The sequence below is a fragment of the Setaria viridis genome, chromosome 6, assembly GCF_005286985.2.
Source record: "Setaria viridis chromosome 6, Setaria_viridis_v4.0, whole genome shotgun sequence".
Lineage (NCBI taxonomy): Eukaryota > Viridiplantae > Streptophyta > Magnoliopsida > Poales > Poaceae > Setaria > Setaria viridis.
Window position 1 is genome coordinate 9176510 of NC_048268.2, and position 19953 is coordinate 9196462.

At 43.5% G+C, this 19953-nt stretch overlaps 1 long non-coding RNA gene and 1 pseudogene across 1 annotated transcript; one reads left to right on the plus strand and one right to left on the minus strand.

Annotated features, from left to right (window-relative positions):
* Window positions 1–10907: 10907 nt before the first annotated feature.
* On the minus strand, window positions 10908–14370 carry LOC140223174 (uncharacterized; annotated as a pseudogene).
* Window positions 14371–16342: 1972 nt separating this feature from the next.
* Window positions 16343–17074, plus strand: LOC117861179 (uncharacterized). The gene is made up of 2 exons (XR_004641712.2): window positions 16343–16549; window positions 16658–17074. It is a non-coding gene; the product is annotated as an uncharacterized lncRNA (long non-coding RNA).
* The last annotated feature ends 2879 nt before the right edge of the window (window positions 17075–19953 follow it).

The window sequence follows — 19953 nt, forward strand, 5'->3', positions numbered from 1 at the left end:
CCGGAGCGCCAGCATGGTGACCAGCCAGAGCCCCGGCAAGAGGAAGAAGAGCCTGGTGGTTTTGCGTCTAGGCCCCTAGGGAAAGCTATAATGTTTAGATTAGATCTCGTGTCTTGCAAGTTTCCTAGAAAACCCCAAAGTCTATTAGGTTCCTTGCAATCAAACTCAAGTTGTGATCTTTTTGCAGATCTAACCCTGAACTTGCACCTTTTCACGAGCACTGTTCCATGTGTGTTGTGAATCTTCCTTGCTAGCCCTTGTTATCTATGGTTAATCATGATTAGGTCCTTAGAACCATGTTTAATCCATAGATTACACGTTTTAGCTCCGTTTCTACCCGTTCAAGTTGCGTTAAGTTCATGATAACATAAAGTACATGTTAGTGGTGATGTTTTCCTTCATGCATATTTTAAAAATAAATTTGATATTAATCTGATTAATGCCTGATAAACATGTGTCATCTCTAAATAAAAGCTACTTAGAATTATACACCGCTTTTCATATTAAACATCAATTTGATTAATGCTTACTTTCAAATGTTTTTCCAATTAAAAGCTAACTAGAAATATACCTCATCTTTTCATAAATGAAACTCAATTTGATTAATGTCTATTCAATTTGTTTTATAAATAAAAGCTATATAGGTTATATCTGGAGTTTTCATAATTAAAGGTTAATTTGGCTAATATAAATATAAATGTATTTTTGAATTATAATTTGGTTAGTTCAACACAAATCATAGAGTTATCCACTTAGATGTTCCCACATATGATATCTTTTCCAAATTAAATGATTAAAGTGATATAAACTATACATGAACATTTGTAACTAAAATTTGGCTAAGCTTTACTTCGTGCTTTCAAAATATAAATATAATGTGAGTTAATTCTAACAGAGGATATTTCTATGAAATATCATCCACTTTGATTTCTACATTTAAAATGTACGAAGCACATAGTTCTTTCCTTTCATAAACTCAGATCTTCGATAGTGTATCTTCTCAACCAAAGTTTCGTTCTAGTCGGTTCTTGCTGTGTTAATCTTCTAATCATAAGCTATAGTTTAGCAATGTTGTTTTGCCATGATTTGTGTTTTTGAAAATAAATAGGGTATTAATTTTGATTGACACTTATTTACTCATCGTTTCTAATTAAAAGCTAATTAGCTTTATACAACGGTTTTCTTTAAGCAAGTGTTAATATGATTAACATCAACGTGAATGAGTTTCTAATTATAACTTGTTTTAGTTCAACATGACATATAAAGTTATCAATTAGACGTTATTACATGTAGTTTATTTTCCAAATTTAAATGTTTAAATGGCATAATTTGTATATAAATATTTATATATAAAAGTTGACTAGGTTTTACATCATCTTTCCCCATACAAATATAATTTGAATTAACTCTAACTTAGGGTATTTTCTAAAAGTATCCTTCACATGTGTTTTCTAACTAAAAATAAATGCAGCATATAGCTTTTGTCTTTTCCTTTACAACCAAAGTTTCTTCGATAGATGTATGTTTTCAACGATAGCATCATAGTGTTTCACGTGCCTTCGTGATCTTAGAATCGAGCCCTATCCTTTAGTACCCACTTTTAAAGCTTTTCTTTTGTTTTGGTGTATTGTTCTTAGTTGTACTTGTTTGTTTGCTTGTATGTTTGTGCCAGTGATTGCTTCGAGTAGAAGGATCGCTATTCGAAATATTTGAAGATTAAGAGTTTCAAGAGAGCAAGAGCTGATGGGTAGTAATAGTATCCTTTTGTTTGAGAAAGGCAAGTGTCCCTAACCATCCTTCTACCTATGCCTTGTTTATAATATCATGATAATTTTAATTGGAACATGGAGCGACCACCTAGGAAAACAGTGCATCCACAAGAACTATATGGCTCTGGTGCTGATTAATTAGAGACTCTAGTTTGGGGTAATCTTACCGAAAGGGCAAGAGGGGGGACTGAGTTGTTGTATAACCCAATCCTCTTGGGACGTGAGCTTTGCTAAGATACTATGCCCACTAGGGAGGTTTATGCACGCCAGATATCAAAACCTTAGCGGGTTACCACTTATAGGGAATCTTTGTAAAGGCCTTGTAGCATCCTTATGCAGTCACACCTCGGTAGTGTGATGAGTTCTTGATTAGCACATCATGGTTGGGTCTAAAGTTCTTTTGAACTTTTACGCGACTTGTAGTAAAAGTGTACAACCTCTCCAGAGTGTAAAACTGATATATCTGCCGTGCTCACAATCAAGAGCGGCCTGGACCCTCACATGATTAGTTAAACTTGAAGATGGACTTAAATCATTATTCTGGTAATTTCTTGTGGCATTGCTGAGTACCAACCATAAGTGTACGCACCCTTGCTTACTACTGCTCAGAAGAGGAAGGTGTGTGAAGTTTTCTTAAGATGATGCTAAGTTCTAGGCATACGCAGCCCCAGTCGATTGTTTGTGAAGTTTGAAGCCTCCGTTTCCAGGATTAAGCTGTATATCTCTGATCGACTTGTAAGTCTTTATTTGTATTCATTTACATGATACTGTTACTGTTATTCACTGATGATGTCACTATATGCATGAAACTTGATCCAGGCATACATATAGGTAGCACATGGTTTTGTTTTAAAACCAGGTGTGACAAACTAGGACTAAAGATGTGCCTTTAGTCCCGGGTGAAAGACCCAGGATTAAAAGGTCCGGACCTTTAGTCCCGAATAATTAGTCCCGGTTGGGCATGCATGCATACGTTCATTCATGCATCATACATTCATCCCACACATGCAATCACCGCATTCCAATTGCTTTGCATCGTGTCACGAAGCAATAGCGGCTCATTCGATATGAGTTGCGACCGACCGGGGTTTGAAGGCTAGCCTACGAAGGGCTCGAGGCCACCTTGCATCAAACAGATCCAGGGGGAAAACGCAGATGAAGCCCCAGCGGCCTTCGCCCGACCCACTCAGAAGCGGACGGGATCATCCCGACCTTCTCGTTCGATCCTGACCTCGTGCTATGCCCAAAGAATCTCCATCGAGGGGAAGCCAGCGGGCCACCTGAGCCGGTCTCCGGAATGGCTCGGGCATCTTCCAGGAGGCGGGTTAAGAGCAGTGGAATGCTACATGAGGGCTATGCCAACTCCATTACGAACGACGGACCCGGATTCCATTCGGACATACCCATTAGCGAGCTCACCAAGTGCGTCACTCCAGCCATCGAGGCAAGTGCCGAAATCTATGAGGTTTCCCAACAAGGACTAATGCTCGTTTCTCTACTAGTGCTAACAAAGTCTTAGAAATTCCAATATATCTATCTTGAATTGATAATATTTCAGATATAACGTTGGCCAGCCGGTGTCTCTCCCCATGGCGCTCGAGCGTGATGCACATCTGCTCATTTGAACTCCTCCCGTTGAGCTGAAGGTGAAGATCTCGCAGCTAGATATAGACTTGCAGCTGCCACCTTCCTACTGGATGCTTGTTGTGTGTAATGTAGCGATGAGCTTCCTACTGGATGCTTGCAAGTGGCCCGGCACTAGCGTCGAGTCGCCGAAGACTTGACTATTCTTTCTTTCGCGATTGTTTCTACGTGCATTATTGGATTTCGCTGCCTGATCAGCTTGAGTTCTATCATCACATCATGTGACAATAATTCGTTTGGTAGCCGGAAGACTAGTTGCACCTGCGAAAGTGCCATTGTCCATGTTGTCCATCGCCTCGCCTGTCGCCTCCAAGTCCTATGCCAACCGACCGCATAAGAACGAATGGAGATAACTCTAATGTCATCTAGTGTACCAGCATACCAGCTGGTAGACTATGGCACGCATAAGACGGTGATGGAAATGGCATGCTATCTACTGTACGAGCATACCAGCTGGTAGACCATGGGGGGAGGCAGTGTACCATGCCGTCCATCACTTAAACCGGTTGCCGACGAAGGCAATGGGTGATCACACTATGTTCGAGGCATGGATGGGAAGGAAACCATGCTTGCCGCACCTCTGTGTGTTCGGATGTCTGGTTTATGTTAAATTTGCTACACCACATTTGAAGAAGCTTGACGACTGCAGCCAACCTATGGTCTATTTGGGCGTTAAGGAAGATGGCAAAGGTCGCTATCTGCTCGATCCACATCGCAGAAAGGTTTGTGTTAGTCCTGATGTTAGTTTAGAAGAATGTGTAGCCAAAGATGTACATGCAACCCGCAGCCCGAGAGCCCGGCACGAAGCCCATATTTTTAGCCCGTACCTAGCCCGGCCCAGCTCGTAACTCTTCGGACTCGGGCTGGCTTGGCCTGCATAATCGTGCCGGGCGTGGGCTGTTGCCTCGGCCCAACGGGCGGCACGGCCCGGCACAAAAACGCACCCCTGGCCCGTCAAGCGAACAGCAGGCTGGCCTAGCAGCAGCCGGAGCAGCCCACCAACGGTCGGGAGGGGGGCATATATAAGCCCCCCGCAGCTGGCCACGCCCCCTCTTCGCAAACCCTACCCCATTCTCCCCTCCGCCCGCCGCCTCCTCGCCTCCTCGTCTCCTCCTGCGCTCCAGGATCCTCGCCTCCTCCTGTCCCGGCGACAGCCGACGGAGACTGGCGCACTACCTCCTCGCCTCGACTCCTCCGCTCCTGGCTCACCTCCTCCGCATCCGCGTCCGTGCCTCCGCCTAAGGCCTGACTGCCTCCCTGGCTCCCTGCCTCCCTGGTGCCTTCTGCCTTGCCGGCTTGCCACCGGCACCGCCTCCTCGCCTCGACTCCTCCGCTCCCCGCTCCTTGACTCCTCCTATCCCGCCTCCCTGGATCTAGATCCTCCTGATCCTTAGATCTAGATCCTCCTTATCCTTAGATCTAGATTCTCCTGATCCTCTTCTTGTTCTCCTGATCTTGTTCCCGTCGTCCTCTCCAGCTCCGGGATGAGCCGCTGAGGTGTCGCAGGTATGTAGATCCTCCTGATCCTTTTCTTGTTCTCCTGATGTAGATCCTCCTGATCATGTTCTTGTTTTCCTGACCCTCTTCTTGCAGGTAACTGTCTTCTTCTCCTGCTCCGGGCTCCGATATCGCAGGTAACTGTCTTCTTGTTGTCCTCCTGTTCCCCTTATTGTTCTGCTGATCCTCTAGTTGTTCCTGATCTTGTTCTCCTATTTTTCTTGCAGGTATCCGTCGCCCCGTCGGGTGCCGCGCGCCGTTGAGTGACGGAGCGCTTGAGGCCTAACACTTGAGGGACGCCTCGACTGCCGCCTGCCACAGGAGGTCATCGTGATGGACGAGAACTACACCATCAACGATGACCTAAGGGCCTGTGGCCTGCCAAGTAACTTCTTTCTGATCCTCTTCTTGTTCTTTTTCTCCTGATCATCTTCTTGTTCCTGTCTTCCTGATCCTCTCCGTGTTCTGTTCTACCAGGTGACGACGAGGATGACGTGGCTGCCAGAGCCGTGCCACTCGTCGGTAGCTCTGCTGCTCCTGTCAATGTGGATGCTGCTGATGCCGAAGGTACTGTTCCATCTTCTACCCCAACTACATCAACGGGCACCAGTGTCCGCAAGGGGAAGCGGCGATCTGCTGCCTGGAATGACTTTGAGGAGTTGTTCTAGGAAGGCGCCAACGGGAAGAAGGTAAGGTACGCTGCCAAGTGCTGTCATTGTTCTCACATTCTTACTGGCCGGTCTTGTGCTGGTACTGGCCATTTGCTCTAGCACCAGAAGATGTGCTTGGCTAAACAAAACCATTCTTCTCTTATTTAGTCGCAACTGCAATTCCATTATGATGGCTCAATTATTAATTGGGAATGCAAGCCTGATCTTGCTCGCAAAGAATTGTGCCGGTTGATTGCTAGACTTGATCTACCCCTAGCCTTTGGTGAGACAGAGGCATTTGTGGAGTACATCCAGCGTGCTCATAACCCTCGTTTTGCTAAAGTTTCTAGACAGACCACTTCTAGAGATCTTGCCAAGTTCTTTGCCGAGCGTTGTCTTTCTCTTCTTGATACTTTGAAGTCTCATGTTTCTTCTGTTTGTCTTACTTCTGATATTTGGTCAGGGAATGCCAAGGAGGACTATCTTAGTGTTGTTGCACATTTTGTTTCTGCTGATTGGGAATTAGAGAAGAGAGTCATTACTCTTACGTTGATTGATTGCTCCTATTCTGGTGTTAACATTGCTGAGCGTATTGAACAAGTTGTTTCTGAGTTTGGTTTACAGGATAAAATTTTCTCTATCACACTTGACAATGCTTCTGCTAATACTTCTTTCATGTCCACACTTATTCCCAAATTTGTTGGTTATCTAGGTCCAGATCCTGAACCTCTTGATTCTGATTCTGATTCGGATAAAGCACTTGTTGGTCTTTTGCATCAATGTTGTGCATGTCATATTATCAATCTCATAGTCAAGTCTGGTTTGAAGAGGATCAAGGCTTATCTTGAGGCTTTTAAGATTGCAATCTCTTTTTTGAACTCTTCTAATCAACACATTGCAGCTTTCCATAAGTTCTGCATTGTCAAGGGGGTACGCCCTCGTAAGTTTAGTTTAGATATGGATGTGAGATGGAATTCTACATATCTGATGGTCAAACATCTACTACCATATAATACTGTCTTTTCTCTCTTTATTTCTGCTCATTATGTGCACAATGGCTAGCCACTTCTGACTGAAAGCCATTGGGTAATTGCTGAGAAATTTTTGCTGTTCCTTGAAATATTTTATGATTCCACTATTGCTTTATCTGGTGTTTACTATCCAACAAGTCCTTTGATGTTGCATCATATTATTGAGATTGCTGGCCATTTGCATGGCCAAGATTCTAATCCATTGCTCAGAAATATTGTTGTTCCCATGAAGCTTAAGTTTCTCAAGTATTGGCAGAACATACCTCTGTTGTATTCCTTTGCATTCATTTTGGATCCTAGAGCCAAGGTGAGAGGTTTTCATAATGTTCTCCAACTTCTTTCTCAGACAGTTGGTGTTGATTACTCTTCTTATTTCACTGAGGTAAGAACTGAATTACATAAGTTGTTTAACAAGTATGAAAACAAGTTTGGTGCAGTTCGATCACAGAGGCCCGCTCAACCGTCAGCTGCTACTGGTAAGAAAAGAACAGCATGGGGTAAGATCTTTGGTGGTCCTGGTTCATGTGGTTCTCCTGTTCTTTCATCTACACCTCCTATATCTCCTGCTTCTGAGCTGTCATCCTACTTGGACAGTGATACTATTACTTGCTATGATGATGACTTCAACATACTTAGTTGGTGGCATGAGCACAAGCTATCCTATCCTATTTTGTCCATATTTGCTAAAGATGTTATGTCTGTTCCAGTTTCCACTATTTCTTCGGAATCTTGTTTTAGTCTAACTGGCAGGATGATTGAGGAGCGGCACCGATGGTTGTTGCCGGAGACGGTGGAGATGCTGACCTGCCTCAAGGATTGGGAGTTGGGAGATGCAAGGGCCCAACATGATGTTGAGAAGGAGGTCAATGAACTGGAGGAAACTTACAAAAGCCCCTACCCAGACATGGATGAAGGCCAAGCTAGTCAGTAAGTCCATTACTAACTCATCTTTTGTTCATTTGTTAAACACTTTCAATTGCTAACACTAATGTTGTTGTGCACCTCTAGGCCTACCCCAGGAGCAAGCTGAACTGTTGGAGGGCTGGAGGATGAAGCTGAAGCCTGTTGCCTGTTGGACTTGGACTGTTGCCTGTTGGTGTTGGCTTGGCCAGTTGTTCAAAGATGTTATGTCTGTGTGTGTGTGTCTCAAAGTCTCAATGTCTGTAAACTGTAATGTTGAATTGAACTAGTCTTGAGCTGGCTGTACTCTTTTTCCCTTCCTAGGGTTTTCTCACAAGGGTGAGTTTTTACCTAGGAAGGTTTTTAATGAGGCAGCCAACACTTGATCACATAGATCAAGTGGTAACAGCTCTAATAATTCCTTTATTATGATTTGTGACTTTCTGTGTCACTGTGTGATTGTGTCCATGTGATGAATGTGTGATTATGCCAACACTTGATTAACCTTCTATTTTGATTTTTGAATGTTTGATGAACTTGAAAATTTTAGATTGTGAATCAGTGTTTCACCCTTATGAGGTGAAGTTTTTTTCCTCTTGACGGGCTGTGGGCTGGCCCGGCACGTAAAAATGGCCGGGCTCTTTGGGCTGGCCCGGCACGAAAAAGGCCTCACGGGCCCGTGCATGGGCCGCTAGTGAGACCTGTGGGCTGGCCCGGCCCGGCACGACGGGGATACCGTGACGGGCCAGGCCCGGCACGAAAATGAACGGGCCATGCTGGGCCCGTGTCGGACCAGACCGGGCAGCCCGAATGGACATCTATATGTGTAGCATCACAGTGGAATGGTGTTCGAGGAGGTGGTCCAGCCGTGGATTTCATCACTAAGGAAGGAAGCTCTGAGCCTACTGTGCGTGGCTTAGTTCCGCTTCTGGACGGATTGGCAGGTGCATCAGCACCCCTGACTGATTCCTGTGTGCCATGGTAGGCCCATAGATCCAAAGGGAGTCCATCGAGGTACATCGCCATCCTTGGATAAAACTGAGATCCATCCAACATGGCACAACATCCAAGGTTATGTTTCCTTGCATGTGTGTATGTTTACGCTGGAGTTGTCACAGGGCTGGTTCAGCTAAATCTGCATCTAGGACATTACTGCCCATTTTCACCCTGTATGGTCCTTTATTCAAATAAATACCAAAACTTTGTGGAATATATTAGTTTAGGACCTATGAATATGGTGTTAATTTTCTCTAATATGCTCATTTTATTCACAGTTGGTGGTCGAAAATGATGAGAAACATATGACTTAACGATTGCCAACAACAATCTGCAAGTTCTCTGCCTCGTCCAACAGAAACATCCCTACTAGACTCAACATTCACCTGTGCAATGATGGATCTGAGCTGAAGACAGGACTTGTCAACATGGTGCCAGCCATCCCATTCTATGGCAAGGCTTCGGAAGATGCTAACCCTCATCTCTAGAACTTTATAGAGGTGTGCAGCACCATCAACCCCAAAGGTGCAACAATAGACGCCATTCGTCTTTGCCTATTCCCATTCTAATTGCTAGGGAAAGAAAAGACTTGGTGCTCCGCCAACATGACCACCTTCACTACTTGGGAAGCTTGCTCCAATGCATTCCTAGCCAAAGTATTTTCCACCCGGTGTTACCTAATGTCTCATACGTGATCCAAGAATAAATGATCTGATTAGTCTCCTGAGTGAGAGGCTCTAGCTTCTTCGTTAGGAGGTCCATCTTAGCTGCAAGCCTATCCACACCCTCTATGTGGTGTACTTCGTGTGTTCGAGATTTCTGTCTTTCCTCCTTCCAAATCTGCTTTGAGGTGATCTTTTCAACGAGTTCACGAGCTCAGGTGACATTAAGAGAGTAGAATGCTCCTCCTGGTGCTACATTAATGTGATCCTAGGCTTGCTGACTCAGTCCATAAAAGAAATTTTGGATAGTAAGCCAATCTTCCATTGTTGGGCATGCTATGATGTACTCCTGGACACATCATCCTGAAGTTGCTAGGAGCTAGAGATTCGGTTCCGGAGGGCATTAGTTTTGTCGAGTGGAAAATGGGATATCTAATTATTTGCCACCATAAGAAATGGCGCTCCTTCAAAAACTACTTTTACAATTCCATCTACATTTTTGCCACCGGAGAGAAGTTTTAGTTACACAATCACAATTTTGGCCTCCGTGGCGTGCCATGTCACGGTTCCACACTGGACGCCACTCGTGGAAAGACCCTGGTGCCCCTAGCCTTATCCTCTAGTCACTGGGCGCCGTGTCCCCGTCCCGAGCTGAGCCAGACCAACCAACCATTCCCCACCTGCTCGAACCCGAGGGAGTGGCAGCGGCGGAGGTGGAGACGGCGGCAGAGGAGGCAGCGACAGCGATGGCAATGTTGAATGATGCAGAGTCTTCCGGCATATGGAGGGCACAGGAAGGGGTTGGGGAAGAAACGGGCCTTCCCTTGGTCCAGTGCCCATACTGCGGGAAGCCTAGGGTGTTTGAGCGACACTCAAAGAAGGACAATGTCAACCATGGCCACGTGTTGCGTGAGTTAGTTTGTTGCTCTCATCCTACATTTGGGGCGTAGGTTGGGTGAGTTAGTTTGTTGCTCTCATGCTGCATTTGGGGCAATCGTTGTTCTTGACTTGATGCGGTTTTGTCTACAGATGGCAAATAAGTGTGACTACTATCGGTGGCAGAGGGAGTATCTGAATGATTTGGTTGACGCCAAAGTGATTAAGGTGTTTGACCGTGAACATGAGCATGAAATTGAAGAAGAGGACCAATCTGTGGACTTCCAGCCTGGGAGGTTGGTGCAAGAACGAGTTCCTGGCAAAGTGCAGAATCAAGATCTGGAAGCAAAGTTGGACAAATTAATGAAGCTTGTGTTTGTGTTGTGTATGCTATTTGTAGGCATTATTGGCATGTCCCTTGGCCATGTGTTGAAGTAGAAGATACGTGTTGTAGTACATTGGCATAGGGACATATTCTGTGTGATGAATGAATGGTAGTATTTGATGAATGAACAATGCATATTATGTGATGAATGATTGAGTTCAAACTGACATAACTTGGTTCAGTACTGACATAGTTCAACTTGAGAAACACAAACATAGTTCAACTTGAGAAACACAAATTGACACACATAGTTCATCCACAACACATAATTCAAACTGACACACATAGTTCAATCACAACACATAGTTCAAACTGACACACATAGTTCAACCACAACACATAGTTCAAACTGACACACATCACTTCTTAGTTGCCCCTCTCTTTCTTGGACTCATTCTATTTGCTACAGAAAGTTTCAATACCTTGGTCACTAGTTTCTTCTTTGGAGTCATCTTCTTGGCTGGAATTGTCTCCAAAGGTGTTGGAATTGTCTCTAAAGGCTCAGGATCAGTTATGTGCACCAGGTCCAATGATCCTTCAAAATCAAGCCTCCTGTACAAATTCAGAGTGATGTGAGTTAGTTATTTGTTCACATAAGAAAGATAGGAAAATAGGGGATCATACCTTAGTGTTGGAGCTTCAGGTGCTGCTTTTGTTGCTTCACTTGCTGTTGTTGTACTTGTTGCTTCACTTGCTGCTTCTTGGCTTGCTGCTGTTGCTTCCTCATTTGCTGCTACTTCCATTGCTGCTGCTTCCCTTGCTTCTGCTTCCCTTGCTGCTGCTTCCCTTGCTACTGCTGCTCTTGTCCTTGGTGTTGTAGCCTCCACTGTCTCAGTTGTCTTTTCCTTCTTTCTCCCAACCTTGATCTTCAGTGTTGGAGCTTCAGGTGCTGCTTTTGTTGCTTCACTTGCTGTTGTTGTACTTGTTGCTTCACTTGCTGCTTCTTGGCTTGCTGTTGTTGCTTCCTCATTTGCTGCTGCTTCCATTGCTGCTGCTTCCCTTGCTTCTGCTTCCCTTGCTGCTGCTTCCCTTGCTACTGCTGCTCTTGTCCTTGGTGTTGTAGCCTCCACTGTCTCAGTAGTCTTTGCCTTCTTTCTCCCAACCTTGATCTTTGTCTTCTTGGATCTCTTTCTTTTCTTGGTCCTTGTCACTTCACACCTCCAACTCCCCTTTCTGTGACCAAGTTGACCACAACTAGAACATTTTGTTTGCCTTGTAGCCTTTCCTGACCTCTCCAAGCAAGAAGGTATCCTGTTCTTTCTCTACCTTCCCAGAGATATTTTCTTGGCATCTGGTGGATACAGCTTGAAGCCCTTGTGAACTTGTGGCCACTAGCTCCTATCTATTATGTTAGGCCATCCAATGTCATATGCCTGTATGATCCTTTGCATTGAATAAGCCATGTCCACATACTTGTCCCACACTGGTTGCCTCTCTGTAGTGATGACAGCCAAAGCATGTGGGCAAGGCTTTCCTGTGACTTACAAGTGCCTACATGTGCAGTTATTCTCATCCAGATATACCACATGTCTTTTCACCTCCTCATCCTTGTAAATCTCTGTTACCTCAGCTTCTTCAGGTCTACCCTTAGTGACTTTAAAGTGTCCTAACCCCTTTGTGGATGCATTTAGCTGATGAATCACAGTTGGCAGTATGACTCCAGGCAAAGCTCTAGATATCCTTCTCCTTTTCTCAAACATGATCACACCCTTCTTGTTTATCCATACAATGCAGTGGTAGGTCCTTGAACTCGTTTATCCATGCATTCGATGACTCAGCCAAATTGTTGTTGATGTAGTCACACGTTATATCTGGTGAGAACTTTGATCTATCCCACAGAAGGTTGTGATGGTGTTGAAGCCATTTCTCTACATCAGGGCTGGCTACAATAACATTATCTAGGAAATACTTATGTTTTTCTGGTAAGTATGTTCTAGCTGCAGGCCACATGTTTAATGCATAAACTTGTCCTGTGAACTTCTTCTTCATGTTCTCCATAAGATGCCTGAAGCATTCCCTCTGTTCTGCCGATGAAAATACCTGTTTTACTGCAGCTTCTAACCCATTGCAGGCATCTGTGCATACTGCTAACCTTGGAAGAACACCAATAACTTTCCTTAGTTGCTCCATGAACCAAATCCAATTCTCTTTGGTTTCTGAATCAAAGAAACCAAATGCTAATGAAAACATCCAATTGTGACCATCAAGAGCAAAGGCTGCAGGCATGTGACCATTCCACATTCCATTTAGTGCAGTGGAGTCAATGCTAATGTAAGGCGTGTAGCCACCTAAGAAACCATCTATGTTACCCTTGAATGCACAAAAGAATCTGCTAAAATGCTTATTCTCACCAATTTTTACACAATTTATCTCAACAACACTGCCAGGACTTCTCATTTCAACCTCAGCCTTGAACCTGTACAATCAGTCGAAATTGTCATCCCATTTCCCAAAAAGTTTATCTGTTGCCCTCTGTCTACCATACCATACAGTTTGATAATGAATTTGAATCTTATATTTCTCCTCCAGTTCCTCCTTTAGTTCTTTAGCACCCAGCCTAGGCTTCCTCTTCAGTAAAGGGATGGCTCTCTCAGCAACCCAAGCCTGGTTTGCCATTTTTCCCAACACTCTACTTGTTGAAGCACAATGATGATGATACTTGTTTATTTGAACCTGCATTAATGAAAATATTACAGTAGTCAGTATAACATAAAGCTAAGATTTAATTGCCTAAATGTAATAAATTGCATACCCTGACAAAACCATCTTTTTGTGTCTTAGCCCTAATAATCCAGGGGCATCTAGTAGCCTTGCAAAAGCCCCTGAATCTGGACTTGTCAGACTTCTCAGTGCCTAGCTCAAATTCATTGACAATGGCATGCTGCTTAACTGCTAGTCTGAATTCAACCATAGAAGGATACATTGTGCCAACACACATTTCTAGATTATTCCTATCCCAATCCATAACAGGTTCAGTAGGATCACTGTCATCCACACTATAGCCTGCATCTCTCAAGTCATGTTCAGTTTCTTCTGGAATGGAAATTTCTATTCTTGCTGCTTGTTCTGCTCTCTCATCTGCATCTTTGAAACCTATAGCCTCAAACACTCTATCTTCATCAGCCACTATAGTTGGTTGACCATCTTGATTAGGCTCAGGGAGGATAATCAGAGAGTCCCAATCCACAATCTCAGGTGCCACATCTTCATGAACTATCTGACCTGCCCCTGCATTAGAACTAAATGTCTCTCCTAACCTTTCAGCAAAATTAGGTACTGGTTGTGCTTGGCTGGTGACACCTGAACTGACCATAGATCCACCTCTAGTTTCACAAGCTTGTTCCTCGTGTTGATAGCCTTTTTCAACTACTTCCACTACCAAATTAGCCAACCTATCATGAAACCTGGACCTAATCATGTTCTCAAACTGCTCATTACTTTTGATCTTCAATTCAGAACCATTGTCACTATCAACTGCCCACACAACAAGTGTCTGTGTAGAACCCCAAATGATCTTACTGGCCATGTTAGTAACAAATGAATCAAGATTGTACCCACTGCATCTATCAATCCACAGATCATGCCATTGCTCACCAATATCTAAAGCACCAGAGTACTCCAGATTTGCCTTACATTTTTCAAATTTAACAACTATTCTAAAAGCATTGCCATGATCAATCCTGACATAATCATAAACAATGAAACAATTTGAAGTTAGAAATCCCCAACCCCTGAGACATGCATATGCGGTGCAGTGAGTTCAAGACAGCTTACCATGGAGGGCATTCGCTAGGCTTCATGTTTAATCACTGCAAGAACCTCACATCTACTAGAATACTAGCCTACAACGATGAAATAATGCAAATCAGGGGACCTCATGGGAATCCAGAACCTCACATCTACGAGAACACCATTCTTGGAGCAGGTGTCACAGAGCAATTACCTTCGATCCGTCACCATCGCCGTCGGGGTCCAGCTAGAGTTCGAGCAGGTGGGGAATGGTTGGTTTGGCTGGTCGGGACAGGGACAGGCGGTCTAAAGGATAAGGCCAAGGGCATCGGGGTCTTTTAGCGAGCAGCGTTCAGCGTGGAACCGTGACATAGCGCGCCACGGAGGCCAAAATAGTGATTGTGTAACTAAAATTTCTTTCCGGTGGTAAAAATATAGATGGAATTGTAAAAGTGGTTTTTGAAGAAGCGTTATTTCTTACGGTGGCAGATAATTAGATATCCCCCGGACATTCGGGCAACAGTTGCCCAACACTTCGGAAGGACGCCAACTCCATTGGGAGCAGCAATCCCAATAATTCTGGCTTCCGTCCACAGTAATATTCGAAATCCAAGCTTGGTAACAACTTTAATAACAGTTTTTAGCCTTTGATTAAAGATCTAGTGCTTGGACAAAAGCAAATTACTTATAACATTAGCGAGAAGTTTCTTGCTACTGACAAAATTCTCGAGTCCTTAGCCTCCAAAATGGGAGGTTTTAATTTTATCATTAGAAATTAGCTGAGTTTCAAAAAAAAAATAGAAACTCAAGTGGCTCAGTTGGCCTCATCCTGTCCTAACCACAATGAACCACAATGCAGATAAGCTCCCAGAGCAACTGGAAGCTAATGCCAACCAAAGTGTTAGTGCGATCACTACGAGGGCTGGAAAACGACATATGATCCGCCTTATCTTTTGGGTGCAGGTACACAACAGACGGAAATGACCAATAAGTAAGCCAACACTGATGATGAAGGAGAGCAGGTCGAGGAACCCACAACCACTACTCGATCTACAACATTTACCGAGAGTTTGTAGCAAGCGGCCGATGGGGATTTCAGCTTATACTATTTTCTAAGCTAAATGGCCCACGGGGGTAGTTATGTCTGAATCGTTGCCGAGGGTAGTTATGAATTAGCAACGACCAATCACCGAGGAACATTTAGGGGTGTTTGGTTCCTCTGACTTATTTTTAGCATCCGTCACATCGAATGTTTAGATACTAATTAGGAGTATTAAATGTAGACTATTTACAAAACCCATTACATAAGTGGAGGCTAAACGGCGAGACGAATCTATTAAGCCTAATTAGTCCATGATTTGACAATGTGTTGCTACAGTAAACATTTGTTAATGATGGATTAATTAGGCTTAATAGATTCGTCTCGCCGTTTAGCCTCCACTTATATAATGGGTTTTATAAATAGTCTATGTTTAATACTCCTAATTAGTGTCTAAACATTCGATGTGACACGTGCTAAAAATAAGCAAAGGGAACCAAACGCTCCCTTAGCGACAAGACCCTGCAGGAGAATTAAAATACAATACTCTCAGCACATGTTGTCAATCTGGTAGTGAACCCACACTATCCTAGTGGACAACCAAGAATGCCGAACGGCTCTGCAGGAGTTCCACGACACAACAGCCTTGCCGTTCAGTTGTAACATACATGTCTCATTTCTAAGCAGGATTAATGGTTCTGTTTCCTTTATCGGAGATAAGGTAGTTACCTAAACACTACCTCTGTTCTGAATAAAGTAACAATAAGCCACAAAATGCCTTAGGCAGGTACATGCTACTTCTAAGTTCTACCACGTTGACTGCTGTATCAAGGGAATGTTCCACCCCACCGCCATGCTGCTGAAAAGGCAACGAAAGACGAGTCAGGAAAACAGACAGCTCCAGCAACGACCTCTACCTCGTTTGCTACCAGGATGCCGGCAACATCGCATCAACACCCGTTTGCGCACGTGCAGAGTAATATTCCGCTGACGAGACAAGTTCCTAACCGTCGTTCATTTTCACATGGTACCCCATTTTCAGACTCGAATAGCCGGAGCATAATTTACCGTGCATGCCATGACGACAGCCATACACCGTCACAATTCGTTCCCAGCTTACGATGGTCAGCACTTAGTCAGCAAGCTGTGCACGACCGGCACTTACGCAGGCTAGCTCCCAATTATAAATAGCCATGCAATGTCTAGCCCTCCCAACACCAACATACATCATCTACATACTTGAGCACGCATCAACAACAGCGACAAGAACCACGATGACTACTACTGTCAGGGCAAGCAGCAGAGGCCTTGTGGCGCTGTGCTTCGCATCCCTCCTCCTCTTCTCATCCTTTGCTGCTGCCGAAACCTCCGGTACCCGTGGCAAAACTCGTACTGATCTCTCTAAATTCTTGAACACCAACAATAATGCATATAGCAAAGCCATCACCATGACTCCCAATGCATGAATTTTACGTGCAGATGCTTACACGAGGATCTGTATACCCGGGCCTTGCCCGAACCCGGCAGGTCCAGCAGTGCCAGGATACGGTGGTAGTCAGCCAGTGCCAGGATACGGTGGTGGTCAACCAGCGCCAGGCTACGGTGGGAAGCCGTGAAGAATGCCGTCGGTCCTGCGCCAACACCATGCATGAGCACCTACGCAAAATAACGACTTCCGGGTGCATTAGCTAGTTTATTATATATAGTCGTATGTAAGTGAATAAAATGATCGGTAGTCAGCGTGGTGTGCTTGTCTGGACACATAGCTACCACAGATAGCAACAGGTCGGTATACTGTAATCAAAGCATATGTTGGCCTTGTTTTGGCAGGGTCCAGATATCTTCGAGATGTCAAATCTTTTTTAATAAAGGAAGTCTTATTAATTTTGAACAGAACTACATGGGATGCTAGAAGTAAAAATGATCTTCCAGACACTGATGGAATGATAAACAAATCATACGCTAGACCGTTACCCATAAGCCTAGGTAGAAAACACTATGAATACCCACGCCAAATGTTGTGATATTGCAACAGCTGAGTCCTACGAAGCTAGCTTCTATAGACTAAAATAAAGTGTTCCTTTTCTGAAGTCTTCATTTTTACCTTCAAAAGATAAAACAAGATGATGAGACTAAAACAGGAAGGGTTAAACCTTTCCCTCTTTCACTGAAGAGTGTGAATATGTGATGGCAAAAAGAAGCAGTCCACATGCAGAGGGAAAGCACTATCATTGTTGGTTCTCCAAATCATGAGAAGTATATCTCAGCTGAAAATTCAGCTGCGTCCTAATAAAAATTAAAATGTCATTATAGAGTGCCACCTAATGAAAATTGGCAGGAAAGTTATCATACTATATTTAGTTATTTACCCGCCAAGGACAATGGGCCTATATATCTTTACCGTGAGCAGCAAGAGATGCATGAATAAACAGATCTGTTCTAGCTCCAAACAAGCAGACAAGTCATATATCTTCATTCTTCACCTAGTGCCCTCCCTCTTAAATCAAAGGAATGGAATATATATGTTGTTTAAAGCAAGAAGTTGCTTAACAAGTATTTTAAGAAGTTCATTTAACTAGTGGGAATAGAACTATTTAAGAAACAGTTGACGGAGATATCACCGGAAGTGTTTGATTTGTATGTTTTCAAGAATGCCACCTACAATGCATTGTTTCAACCTTATTGTTTCACAGATATAAAAATGCAGGAGACAAGTTATGTTAAGAAGAGTGCACACATGGTATACCTACATGAAACCCCTTTCATTTTTTGTCTTTACTAATTCCTTGTCATATCATAAAAAATTCTAACATGACACCCAATTTATTGAGAATGAAACTTGGACCATATATAATAATTATATGTGCCATTGCAACAAACGGTGGGTTGCCTGCTTTGTCCTTAATTTTTTTCTTCACTTTCTCGGATGTTTCTTCATACAAACATGTTATCATAGTAAATTTTGTAATGAAACCTTTTGAACCACCAATTCATTTCGTGACGAATTAATATAAAAGGGGTTGATTTGCACAGTATACATAGCCAGGTAAATAAATGCTGAAATAGTCAAATCTTCCTGTAGGCCTGAGTACCGTATTATGTAAAACGTAACTTTGCAATACTATAAAAATCGTCGGTCTATATTCTGTACTAATCACGTACTCTTAAGAAATATCCACATTAATCAGAGAAAAAGGAAAAATGCTTAGCCATCGATTGACGCTGGGACTAAAATTAATTATTTGGATCATCCTCTTGTTTCACGAGTCCTTCTGTAGTGCAATTGCATGTTTCTGCTTTCTTCCTGTAAAAAGAAGAGTCAAGTCATGCTATTGTTTCCATAAGAAAAGTAAAATCCTAATTGTCAGCCACGAAAATTCTTTTGGCCTATAATACATACTCTTTGATTACTTCGGCTGCAATCACATTTTGCCACGAGGCGTGCATCCAAGAATAAGCAAGTGGGCAGGAAATTTAAATATATTGAAATATCAACTTCAATACAGTAAGCTCAATATCTACCCAAGTGCCGATACAAATTTAGCTTTAATCAATCTTACCAAAAGAAAATGATATTGTCTTAACTTTCAGCACTAAGCTGTGAGGAAGTGCAGCCAGCTTTATTTGTCCGTGTTCGACTCCATTCAGCAACACCCATGGGGATGTACGAGAAGAACTTTTGTGCCAGTCAGAATTATCTGTGTCAATATTGTTTTCTCAGCTGCAAAGTTAATTTTATTAGATTTTTCTCAAAACAAAAAACTAGACAGAGAATATATACTAGCTTACGGCTAGGAAAGCCTGCCGTACGTTTAATGGCGGTCACTGACTATTCGGAAACAGGACAATTGTGAGAACAATCGAAGCACACCGAACGTGGCATTTGTCCAACAAAATCAAAGCAGTAAAACGAGGCGGCACTTATTCCAATTGAACGTAAGGGGAAATTGCAGATACCTTTCTTCCTTGTCGGCACTCGGCGGCAAGGCTAGTGATGGAAGCACGACCGGCCGGTGCCCGGCGATATACGCTTCAGCTGGTGAAAGCGATACGCGGATGGATGGCATAGTCGTCGATGCAACGGTATTGCACGGCGACAGGTTCATGTACCGAGGTGTAACTCTTCTTCCGGCTGCCAGCCAAAATTACAGTCACCGACAGGAACATCTGTCCATCGAAGAAGAAATAGTCAGGTACTCAAGTCTTCGCCTTCGTCCAGTACATGGTGGCGCTCAGCACACACGGGGCACGTCCACACGTGAAAAAAAAACACACGAAGACGGACTAGTTTTGGTGCTCTTCGAATACTTCATCAGGTTGCATCTTCAAACGTACCCAAAGACTGTCATGTGGCTAAAATATACTCAAGCCTCATTTAACTTAGTCTTATATCCTTCAATCTTGAATTTTATATCGAAGTGCAATGAAAGTTGCACTCCATATGGAGTAGCCCACAATCCTTAGGTTGATCGAATAATCAAGCTGAGGGTCAATCCTTAATTTGTATCACTCTCCCCTTAAAATTCAGAAAAAAAAACTTTTTTGTCGATGGACACTTGGCACACAGCTCTCAAGCCTTTTGCCAATTAGTTTGGGGGTATAAGGGTCAACCTCTGGTCAACGTGACCATCGCTGAAAGAAAATCTTATCTCTTCCAAAAATAAAGGTAACTGCTAATCCAGTGCCCGAAATTTTGGGAATCCTTGAAACCGAAATCCCTTTATTTGCGTCGTTGTTACCGCGCTACTGTGATAAATAATGGAGGAAGTTATCCC